Here is a 5,727-nt window from a genome sequence, read left to right as displayed (position 1 = left end):
AGAGATTCACTAAGATAGACTATTTTCTGACCCATAAAACAAGCCCTAGTGAATTTAAATAGATTTAAATCATACCAATTAGGTTCTCTTAACACAGTAGAATTAAATTAGAAATATTAAAATAAGACAACTAAGAAAACCCAAAATATCCTGGAAATTAAATGACTCACTTCTAAGGAACTGGATCAAAGAAAAATATCACAAGAGAAATTAAGAAACTTATAGAGCTAACGCAGAACATAGAGAAAAAACTGATGGCATTAAATGCTTGTATTAGGGAAAAAAGTCTCAAATGAATGATCAAAGTAAGCTTCTACCATGAGGGGAATAAATTTAACCCAGAACGAGCTAAAAAGAAAGAAATAATAAAGGTAAGCACTGGTATCAATAAAATAGAAAACAGAAAAACAATAGCTAAAACTCTTCAATCTAAAAGCTAATGTTTGGAAAGATTAATGTAACAGATAAATCTCCAGCTGGACTCATTAGGGAAAAAGAAAGCAGACAGATTAGCAATATTAGGAATAAAAGCAAGGGAACCACTGCAGAACCTCCAGCCATTAAAAAGATAAGAAGGAAATTTTATGGACTTCATGCCAGTGAATTTGACAACCTAGATGAAATGGATAAATTCCTTGAAAGACACAAATGACCAGAACTGACACAAGAAGAAATAGCAAACATGAACCCTGCCATCTCAATTTAAAAATTGACTTTATAATTAAAAAACAATTTCACAAATAGCTTTTCTCCTTGGCACGCCACTGAAGATCCTGGTGTCGCCAGGGGCCACCCCCCCCCCCCACCCGGTGTTAACAGTATTGTAAGAAAAAGCCGTATCCAAACTCTTGCTTCTGCAGAGGTGTCCTGATGCCAAGATCCGCATCTTTGATCTGGGGTGGAAGACAACAAAAGTGGATGAATGCCCACTATGTGGTCACGTGGTATCAAATGAATATGAGCAGCTTTCCTCTAAACCCTGAAGGCTGCCGGTATTTGTGCCAATAAGTACGTGGTGAAAAGCTGTAGAAAAGATGGTTTTCTCATCTGAGCGTGGCTCCACCCCTTCCACGTCATCCGTATCAACAAGATGCTGTCCTGTGCTGGGGCTGACTTGCTCCCAACAGGTATGCTATGTGGGGTGACTTTGTAAAGCCCCAGGGCACAGTAGCCAGATTCCACACCAGCCAAGTCATCATGTCCATCTGTACCAAGCTGCACAACAAAGAGCATGTGACTGGGGGCCTACACAGGGCCAAGTTCAAGTTCCCTGGCTGCCTGAAGATCCATATTACCAAGTTCCAACCTTACTAAGTTTAATGTGGAGGAATTTGAAGACATGGTGGCTGAAAAGCAGCTCATCCCAGATGGCTTGTGGGCCATCTACATGGCATCCTTAATTGTGGCCTCCTGGACAAATGGTGGGGTCTGCACTCATGAGAACCTCAGCATTGCCCCCTCCTTATTCATGCCCACCAATAAATCCTACTTCCTGTTAAAAAAAAACCTCCAGCAATTTTACAAATAAAATCCAGCTAATTTCACAGTTGAATCCTATCAAACATTTAAGGAAGACATTATACCAATCCTATACAAACTCTTTCAGAAAAACAGAAGGAAAGGAAACACTTCCTAATTCATTTTATGAAAGCCAGTTTTAATCTGATTCCAAAGCCAAAGGTCTCACAAAGGATGAGAACTACAGACTAATATCCCTCAGGAACATAAATGCAGAAATGTTTGATAAGAGATTAGAAAATCAAATCCAGAAATTCATATATATATGTATACATATATATATATATATATATATATGATATATCATGAACAAGCAGAATTTATCCTAGAAATGCAAGGCTTGTTCAATATTTAAACATTAAACAATGTAAATCTACTATATTAATAGAATAAATGTCAAAAATATAATTATCCCAATAGATACAGAAAAAGCATCTGATAAAATTTAACAGTAAAAACATGCAGCAAATTAGAAATAGATATGAACTTCCTCAACATGACTAAGAGCATGTACAAAAAAACTTACAATTAATATACTTAGTGGTAAAAGACTTAACGTTTTCTATATTAAAAACATAGCAAATATTTTGGTTTTCAACACTACTATTTAACATTGCACTGGAGATCCTGGCCAGTGCAGTAAAATAAGAAAAAGTAATAAAAGGCATATAGATGAAAAAGGAAGCAATAAAAATTTTCTGATTTGCAGATGACAGGAATCTACAAAAAAGCTATTAGGACTAATAAGTGAATTTAGCAAGGTTGCAGGATACAAAGCCAATATATAAAAAGCAGTTGAAATTCTAGATATAACATCAATTACAAAATGAAATAATTAAAAAACCCACCTCATTTGCAATAGCATCAAAGGTATTTAGGAATACATTTAATGAAAGGCACATAAGGCCTTTACACCGAAAACTAGAATAATTCACATAGGGAAACTAAAGTAGACCTTAATGGAGAGATGTACCATGTTTATGGATTGGATTGGAAGACTTGACATTGTTAAGATGGTAATCTTCCCTAAGTAGATCTGTAGATTTGATGTAATTCCAATCAAAGTCTTAACTGGCTGCTTTTTTTTTTTTTTTAAGATTTTATTTATTTATTTGACAGAAAGATGGAGAGAGAGCACAAGTAGGCAGAGTGGCAGGCAGAGGGAGAGGGAGAAGCAGGCTTTCTGCTGAGCAGGGAGCCAGATGTGGGGCTTGATCCCAGGACCCCAGGATCATGACCTGAGCTGAAGGCAGATGCTTAACCAACTGAGCCACCCAGGTGCCCATTAACTGGCTGCTTTTGAAAGAGATTGATAAGCTAATTCTAAATTTATATGGAAAGGAAAGAGACCCAGAATAGCCAAAATAATTTCAGTAAAGAAGAAAAAGGTTGAACTTAAACACTGCCTAATTTTAGTCTTACTATAAAGGTACAGTGATCAAGACAGTATGTCCAAGTGTAAGGCTAGACATATAAATAAATGGGAAAGAACAGAAAATCCAAAAATAAACTCACACTTTTATGGTCATTTTTTTTTCAAAAGTGCCAGATTTGATGAGAAAAAGATAATTTTGTTTTTCAAAGAGTGTTGCTGAAACACCTGGATCTCTGTTTGGAAAAAAAAAAGTAATCTTTGATCACTGAATCAAGCCACACACTCAAATTAACTCAGAATGTATCATCATCTAAATATAAGAGCTAAAATTATAAAACTTCAAAAACAAAACATAGGAAGAAATCTTTGTGGTATTATGCTAGGCAAAGATTTCTTAAACAAGTATAAAAAGCCCAAACTCTAACATACAAAAAAATTGTAAAATAGACTGCATTAAGATGAAATCACTTTCTCTTTGAAAGATATAATTGAGGGAATAAAAGCAAATCACAGTCATATTCAGAAAAAATAATTGTGAAACATAAGTTTGACAAGGTTTTATCCAGAATACATCAAGAATTCTTACAATTCAATAATAAGAGTAAATAATCCAATAGAAAGTAGACCAAAGATTTGAATAGATACAATATAATATCAATGGCTAGTAAGCACATGAAAATAGGCTCAACATCATTAGTCATTAGAGAAATGTAACTTACAACAATAATGAGATACTACCACATACCCACTAAAGCAGTAAAAGTTAAGAAGCCTAACAATACCAAATACTGGTGAGGATGTGGAGCAAGTAGACCTTCACACATTGCTGGTGGGAATGCAAAACTGGTTTACATGCTTTGGAAAACAATGTGGCAGCGTCTTATGAATTCAAACATAAATATGCTATCAACCCCAGCAATTCTACTTCTAGGCATTGCCTAAGAGAAATAAAAATATGTTCGCACAAAGACATGTATATAAATAAATAAGTTCATAGCGTTATTCATAATAGCAAAAAACTGGAAGCAACCCAAATATTCAACTAATGAATGGATAAGCAAAGTATAGTGTATCCTTAATCCACAACAAAAAATTAATACACAAAACATGAATGGCTCTTGAAAACATTTTGCTAAGTGAGAAAAGTTAAACACAAGACACTACGTAATGGATGATTCCATAAATATTAAATTCCAAAAAAGGCAAGGCTATGGTGATTGCAAGGGGTTGGGTGGGGAGAAGAGAAGGTTAACTTACAAGGGACAAGAGGAAAAGGTTTAGGTAGAGGGAAATGTCGTATAAGTGATTTTGGTGGTGTTTACACAACTGTTTAGAATTACCAAATTTTATCAAAATACACATTTAAATGTGGTGAACTATACCTCAATTTAAAAAAGAAAAGAAAAGAAAACTTAGACCTCTCATTTGGAAAAACAAACAAAACACAAGAAAAACTTCTTTTGTTTACTGTATTTTCAACAAAAAGTTCCATATTGAAAATGATTTGACTGTAGAGTCTTGAATTTGGGCATGTTCTGTTCACTGGAATCCCAGTGATAGAGGATAGGTTCAAGCCCTAGCTCTTCTTTCCACCTCCTGCAGTTTTTACTAATAGCTATCTCCAGGCAAAAGGAAAAGATGAAAGAAGAAAAGCTCATATTTGCCTATATACTTACATTTGTGATTTTGCTCCTTTTCCACAAGTACCATTGAATTCCATCATGCTGCTATGAGAAGCTACGATTCTGGTAGAAAAAAAATGTCTCCCCCTCCAGCCACTCTTTTTCACAGGAAAATAACTGTTGTTGTAAACAATTTGGGAAATAAAATTAAGGTACAAAATGATACTTGTTTGCCACATGCAAAGACCTAGGAGTTGAACCAGCTGTATGTGAAGTGGGGTAATGTTTTTACATGTGTGATAAGAAAACCAGCACATTATTCTTTTCTAGTACATGGAGCACATATGTCCTTGCTATTAGCTTGGCACCTCTCTTTAAAAAAAAAAAAAAAAAGCCGCCCTGCCAGTTATCTAGGTAATATCCCTTCTCCTCTTCTTGCTCCCTACAGAAAACTGACTTTGTTCGGGATATAGAAGTTTGCAATTTAAAAATGCTCACCTCTTCAAATTCTTCTGCCATTTTGGATAACGAGATATAACTGAGCCTACTTACATTTCAGTGGCACTTGTAGAACTGTCGCTTTCCTGATAAACTGATGATCAAGTCAGATAACCCATGCCCTTTGTGTTTAGCCTTCAGAAAGAGGCGCAGCTCTCCTGTGGGTATGAAAATGAAAGCCATACCCTAAGAGTATCTGTGGTTTGAGGGATTTTGGCGCGGATCAAGAAAAAAGATATGGCCACCAGGCACAGTGACACACAACAAGCTTGACTGGGCTGTGCTTGGAAGGGTTGCACAAGATGGATTCACAACATGGGGCTGTCCAGAAGCTCACGGTGAGGAGGGGCTGCTACCCAGAAGGGGTGGGAGGGCAAGGAGACTCCCAGAGGAGATGGGGATGGGAGAGGGGTCTCATGTGCCCAACTGATGTCCCTCAGCAGCTCGGTGGGGAGTCTGTGGGTCAGAGAGCCCTCAAGGGCCATAACAGCTGGAGGTCTTATAACCACAAGGCTCTATACCATCTATTGCTAGCAGATGTAGAGTGAGGTTTTGTGAGATATGCAAAGCAGGCAGGCTCTAAGTTGCTACTCATTTGGACTATCTTTAAAATAATTGCATGTGTAAAATTTTGAGTTTGGTACTGGCAGGTTTTTGTGCTGATGGGCCTCAGCCTGCCCTGAAGGAATAAACAACCAGGGGCTGATACACAGA

The 5,727-nt window shown here is 36.7% G+C and overlaps 1 pseudogene; it reads left to right on the top strand.

Annotated features, from left to right (window-relative positions):
- Positions 1–296: 296 nt before the first annotated feature.
- Positions 297–5,053, top strand: LOC118015373 (annotated as a pseudogene).
- The last annotated feature ends 674 nt before the right edge of the window (positions 5,054–5,727 follow it).

The sequence above is a fragment of the Mirounga leonina genome, unplaced genomic scaffold, assembly GCF_011800145.1.
Source record: "Mirounga leonina isolate KUSES-001 unplaced genomic scaffold, KU_Mleo_1.0 Mir_165, whole genome shotgun sequence".
Classification (NCBI taxonomy): Eukaryota; Metazoa; Chordata; class Mammalia; order Carnivora; family Phocidae; genus Mirounga; species Mirounga leonina.
Note: the sequence above shows the minus strand (reverse complement) of the source record. Positions and strands in the feature narration are given on the sequence as shown.